General features: G+C 58.8%; 1 pseudogene; it reads left to right on the forward strand.

Moving 5' to 3' along the window:
• The first annotated feature begins 609 nt into the window (after window positions 1-609).
• Window positions 610-5,187, forward strand: LOC144177745 (uncharacterized; annotated as a pseudogene).
• The last annotated feature ends 1,395 nt before the right edge of the window (window positions 5,188-6,582 follow it).

Below are 6,582 nucleotides of genomic sequence, written 5' to 3' on the forward strand. Positions count from 1 at the left end.
CCCTGGAAGACGACCAACCCGTGCCCACTGGCGTCGCTCTCGACCAGTTTCAAAGGACTTCATCCCGGCATCTTCTTCAGTGGGCTGGCCAGGATCGGCGTGAACACTATGCCTAATCGATGCTGGATTTTGCAATTCGCTTTTTAGTCCGTCGCCCTGCTGCCGTGTTCTGCTGAGCCGAGGATCGTGCTTGACCCATCACCCTGACCTGCTCATGCGAACATCGCGGGCCCTCTGGACTAATTTATCGGCGACGTGCCCGGCAGACTGGTGATGGTAGCTAGCCCAATCCTGGGCTGGCTGCCTCGCTTGCCTTGCCCGGATTTCTGCAAAGACCCTTGGAAGACGACCAACCCCTGCCCAGTGGCGTCGCTCTCGACCCGTTTCAAAGGACTTCATCCCGGCATCTCCTTCAGTGGGCTGGGCAGGATCGGCGTGAACACTTTGCCTAATCGCTGCTTGATTTTGCAGTTCGCTTTTTAGTCCGTCGCCCTGCTGCCGTGTTCTGCTGAGCCGAGGATCGTGCTTGACCCATCACCCTGACCTGCTCATGCGAACATCGCGGGCCCTCTGGACTATTTTATCGGCGACGTGACCGGCAGACTGGTGATGCTAGCTAGCCCTATCTTGGGCTGGCTGCCTCGCTTGCCTTGCCCGGATTTCTGCAAAGACCCCTGGAAGACGACCAACCCCTGGCCAGTGGCGTCGCTCTCGACCCGTTTCAAAGGACTTCATCCCAGCATCTCCTTCAGTGGGCTAGGCAGGAGCGGCGTGAGCACGACGCCTAATCGCTGCTTGCTTTTGCAGTTCGCTTTTTGGTCCGTCGCCCTGCTGCCGTGTTCTGCTGAGCCGAGGATCGTGCTTGACCCATCACCCTGGCCTGCTCATGCGAACATCGCGGGCCCTCTGGACTATTTTATCGGCGACGTGCCCGGCAGACTGGTGTTGCTAGCTAGCCCTATCTTGGGCTGGCTGCCTCGCTTGCCTTGCCCGGTGTTCTGCAGAGACCCCTGGAAGACGACCAACCCCTGGCCAGTGGCGTCGCTCTCGACCCGTTTCAAAGGACTTCATCCCGGCATCTCCTTCAGTGGGCTAGGCAGGATCGGCGTGAGCACTATGCCTAGTCGCTGCTTGATTTTGCAGTTCGCTTTTTAGTCCGTCGCCCTGCTGCCGTGTTCTGCTGAGCCGAGAATCGCGCTTGACCCATCACCCTGGCCTGCTCATGCGAACATCGCGGGCCCTCCGGACTATTTAATGGACGACGTGCCCGGCAGACTGGTGATGCTAGCTAGCCCTATCTTGGGCTGGCTGCCTCGCTTGCCTTGCCCGGATTTCTGCAAAAACCCCTGGAAGACGACCAACCCCTGGCCAGTGGCGTCGCTCTGGACCCGTTTCAAAGGACTTCATCCCGGCATCTCCTTCAGTGGGCTAGGCAGGATCGGCGTGAGCACTATGCATAGTCGCTGCTTGCTTTTGCTGTTCGCTTTTTAGTCCGTCGCCCTGATGCCGTGTTCTGCTGAGCCAAGGATCGTGCTTGACCCATCACCCTGGCCTGCTCATGCGAACTTCGCGGGCTCTCTGGACTATTTTATCGACGACGTGCCCGGCAGACTGGTGATGCTAGCTAGCCCTATCTTGGGCTGACTGCCTCGCTTGCCTTGCCCGGATTTCTGCAAAGACCCCTGGAAGACGACCAACCCCTGGCCAGTGGCGTCGCTCTCTACCCGTTTCAAAGGACTTCATCCCGGCATCTCCTTCAGTGGGCTGGGCAGGATCGGCGTGAGCACGACGCCTAATCGCTGCTTGCTTTTGCAGTTCGCTTTTTAGTCCGTCGCCCTGCTGCCGTGTTCTGCTGAGCCGAGGATCGTGCTTGACCCATCACCCTGGCCTGCTCATGCGAACATCGCGGGCCCTCTGGACTATTTTATCGGCGACGTGCCCGGCAGACTGGTGATGGTAGCTAGCCCTATCTTGGGCTGGCTGCCTCGCTTGCCTTGCCCGGATTTCTGCAAAGACCCCTGGAAGACGACCAACCCCTGGCCAGTGGCGTCGCTCTCGACCCGTTTCAAAGGACTTCATCCCGGCATCTCCTTCAGTGGGCTAGGCAGGATCGGCGTGAGCACTATGCCTAGTCGCTGCTTGATTTTGCAATTCGCTTTTTAGTCCGTCGCCCTGCTGCCGTGTTCTGCTGAGCCGAGAATCGCGCTTGACCCATCACCCTGGCCTGCTCATGCGAACATCGCGGGCCCTCCGGACTATTTAATGGACGACGTGCCCGGCAGACTGGTGATGCTAGCTAGCCCTATCTTGGGCTGGCTGCCTCGCTTGCCTTGCCCGGATTTCTGCAAAGACCCCTGGAAGACGAACAACCCCTGGCCAGTGGCGTCGCTCTCGACCCGTTTCAAAGGACTTCATCCCGGCATCTCCTTCAGTGGGCTAGCCAGGATCGGCGTGAGCACGACGCCTAATCGCTGCTTGCTTTTGCAGTTCGCTTTTTAGTCCGTCGCCCTGCTGCCGTGTTCTGCTGAGCCGAGGATCGTGCTTGACCCATCACCCTGGCCTGCTCATGGGAACATCGCGGGCCCTCTGGACTATTTTATCTACGACGTGCCCGGCAGACTGGTGATCGTAGCTAGCCCTATCTTGGGCTGGCTGCCTCGCTTGCCTTGCCCGGATTTCTGCAAAACCCCTGGAAGACGACCAACCCCTGGGCAGTGGCGTCGCTCTCGACCCATTTCAAAGGACTTCATCCCGGCATCTCCTTCAGTGGGCTATGCAGGATCGGCGTGAGCACTTTGCCTAGTCGCTGCTTGATTTTGAAGTTCGCTTTTTAGTCCGTCGCCCTGCTGCCGTGTTCTGCTGAGCCGAGGATCGTGCTTGACCCATCACCCTGGCCTGCTCATGCGAACATCGCGGGCCCTCTGGACTATTTTATCGGCGACGTGCCCGGCAGACTGGTGATGCTAGCTAGCCCTATCTTGGTTTGGCTGCCTCACTTGCCTTCCCCGGATTTCTGCAAAGACCCCTGGAAGACGACCAACCCCTGCCCACTGGCGTCGCTTGCGACCCGTTTAAAAGGACTTCATCCCGGCATCTCCTTCAGCGGGTTGGGCAGGATCGGCGTGAACACTATGCCTAATCGCTGCTTGATTTTGCAATTCGCTTTTTAGTCCGTTGCCCTGCTGCCGTGTTCTGCTGAGCCGAGGATCGTGCTTGACCCATCACCCTGACCTGCTCATGCGAACATCGCGGGCCCTCTGGACTATTTTATCGGCGACGTGCCCGGCAGACTGGTGATGGTAGCTAGCCCTATCCTGGGCTGGCTGCCTCGCTTGCCTTGCCCGGATTTCTGCAGAGACCCCTGGAAGACGACCAACCCGTGCCCACTGGCGTCGCTCTCGACCAGTTTCAAAGGACTTCATCCCGGCATCTCCTTCAGTGGGCTGGCCAGGATCGGCGTGAACACTATGCCTAATCGCTGCTTGATTTTGCAATTCGCTTTTTAGTCCGTCGCCCTGCTGCCGTGTTCTGCTGAGCCGAGGATCGTGCTTTACCCATCACCCTGACCTGCTCATGCGAACATCGCGGGCCCTCTGGACTAATTTATCGGCGACGTGCCCGGCAGACTGGTGATGGTAGCTAGCCCTATCCTGGGCTGGCTGCCTCGCTTGCCTTGCCCGGATTTCTGCAAAAGACCCTTGGAAGACGACCAACCCCTGCCCAGTGGCGTCGCTCTCGACCCGTTTCAAAGGACTTCATCCCGGCATCTCCTTCAGTGGGCTGGGCAGGATCGGCGTGAACACTTTGCCTAATCGCTGCTTGATTTTGCAGTTCGCTTTTTAGTCCGTCGCCCTGCTGCCGTGTTCTGCTGAGCCGAGGATCGTGCTTGACCCATCACCCTGACCTGCTCATGCGAACATCGCGGGCCCTCTGGACTATTTTATCGGCGACGTGACCGGCAGACTGGTGATGCTAGCTAGCCCTATCTTGGGCTGGCTGCCTGGCTTGCCTTGCCCGGATTTCTGCAAAGACCCCTGGAAGACGACCAACCCCTGGCCAGTGGCGTCGCTCTCGACCCGTTTCAAAGGACTTCATCCCAGCATCTCCTTCAGTGGGCTAGGCAGGAGCGGCGTGAGCACGACGCCTAATCGCTGCTTGCTTTTGCAGTTCGCTATTTGGTCCGTCGCCCTGCTGCCGTGTTCTGCTGAGCCGAGGATCGTGCTTGACCCATCACCCTGCCCTGCTCATGCGAACATCGCGGGCCCTCTGGACTATTTTATCGGCGACGTGCCCGGCAGACTGGTGTTGCTAGCTAGCCCTATCTTGGGCTGGCTGCCTCGCTTGCCTTGCCCGGTGTTCTGCAAAGACCCCTGGAAGACGACCAACCCCTGGCCAGTGGCGTCGCTCTCGACCCGTTTCAAAGGACTTCATCCCGGCATCTCCTTCAGTGGGCTAGGCAGGATCGGCGTGAGCACTATGCCTAGTCGCTGCTTGATTTTGCAGTTCGCTTTTTAGTCCTTCGCCCTGCTGCCGTGTTCTGCTGAGCCGAGAATCGCGCTTGACCCATCACCCTGGCCTGCTCATGCGAACATCGCGGGCCCTCCGGACTATTTATTGGACGACGTGCCCGGCAGACTGGTGATGCTAGCTAGCCCTATCTTGGGCTGGCTGCCTCGCTTGCCTTGCCCGGATTTCTGCAAAAACCCCTGGAAGACGACCAACCCCTGGCCAGTGGCGTCGCTCTGGACCCGTTTCAAAGGACTTCATCCCGGCATCTCCTTCAGTGGGGTAGGCAGGATCGGCGTGAGCACTATGCATAGTCGCTGCTTGCTTTTGCTGTTCGCTTTTTAGTCCGTCGCCCTGATGCCGTGTTCTGCTGAGCCAAGGATCGTGCTTGACCCATCACCCTGGCCTGCTCATGCGAACTTCGCGGGCTCTCTGGACTATTTTATCGACGACGTGCCCGGCAGACTGGTGATGCTAGCTAGCCCTATCTTGGGCTGACTGCCTCGCTTGCCTTGCCCGGATTTCTGCAAAGACCCCTGGAAGACGACCAACCCCTGGCCAGTGGCGTCGCTCTCGACCCGTTTCAAAGGACTTCATCCCGGCATCTCCTTCAGTGGGCTGGGCAGGATCGGCGTGAGCACGATGCCTAATCGCTGCTTGCTTTTGCAGTTCGCTTTTTAGTCCGTCGCCCTGCTGCCGTGTTCTGCTGAGCCGAGGATCGTGCTTGACCCATCACCCTGGCCTGCTCATGCGAACATCGCGGGCCCTCTGGACTATTTTATCGACGACGTGCCCGGCAGACTGGTGATGGTAGCTAGCCCTATCTTGGGCTTGCTGCCTCGCTTGCCTTGCCCGGATTTCTGCTAAGACCCTTGGAAGACGAACAACCCCTGGCCAGTGGCGTCGCTCTCGACCCGTTTCAAAGGACTTCATCCCGGCATCTCCTTCAGTGGGCTGGGCAGGATCGGCGTGAACACTATGCCTAGTCGCTGCTTGATTTTGCAATTCGCTTTTTAGTCCGTCGCCCTGCTGCTGTTTTCTGCTGAGCCGAGGATCGTGCTTGACCCATCACCCTGACCTGCTCATGCGAACATCGCGGGCCCTCTGGACTATTTTATCGGCGACGTGCCCGGCAGACTGGTGATGCTAGCTAGCCCTATCTTGGGCTGGCTGCCTCGCTTGCCTTGCCCGGATTTCTGCAAAGACCCCTGTAAGACGAACATCCCCTGGCCAGTGGCGTCGCTCTCGACCCGTTTCAAAGGACTTCATCCCGGCATCTCCTTCAGTGGGCTAGCCAGGATCGGCGTGAGCACGACGCCTAATCGCTGCTTGCTTTTGCAGTTCGCTTTTTAGTCCGTCGCCCTCCTGCCGTGTTCTGCTGAGCCGAGGATCGTGCTTGACCCATCACCCTGGCCTGCTCATGGGAACATCGCGGGCCCTCTGGACTATTTTATCTACGACGTGCCCGGCAGACTGGTGATCGTAGCTAGCCCTATCTTGGGCTGGCTGCCTCGCTTGCCTTGCCCGGATTTCTGCAAAACCCCTGGAAGACGACCAACCCCTGGGCAGTGGCGTCGCTCTCGACCCGTTTCAAAGGACTTCATCCCGGCATCTGCTTCAGTGGGCTATGCAGGATCGGCGTGAGCACTTTGCCTAGTCGCTGCTTGATTTTGAAGTTCGCTTTTTAGTCCGTCGCCCTGCTGCCGTGTTCTGCTGAGCCGAGGATCGTGCTTGACCCATCACCCTGGCCTGCTCATGCGAAGATCGCGGGCCCTCTGGACTATTTTATCGGCGACGTGCCCGGCAGACTGGTGATGCTAGCTAGCCCTATCTTGGTTTGGCTGCCTCGCTTGCCTTCCCCGGATTTCTGCAAAGACCCCTGGAAGACGACCAACCCCTGCCCACTGGCGTCGCTTGCGACCCGTTTAAAAGGACTTCATCCCGGCATCTCCTTCAGCGGGCTGGGCAGGATCGGCGTGAACACTATGCCTAATCGCTGCTTGATTTTGCAATTCGCTTTTTAGTCCGTTGCCCTGCTGCCGTGTTCTGCTGAGCCGAGGATCGTGCTTGACCCAT

The sequence above is a fragment of the Haemaphysalis longicornis genome, unplaced genomic scaffold, assembly GCF_048455015.1.
Source record: "Haemaphysalis longicornis isolate Haplotype H1 unplaced genomic scaffold, Haemaphysalis longicornis Haplotype H1 scaffold_30, whole genome shotgun sequence".
Classification (NCBI taxonomy): domain Eukaryota; kingdom Metazoa; phylum Arthropoda; class Arachnida; order Ixodida; family Ixodidae; genus Haemaphysalis; species Haemaphysalis longicornis.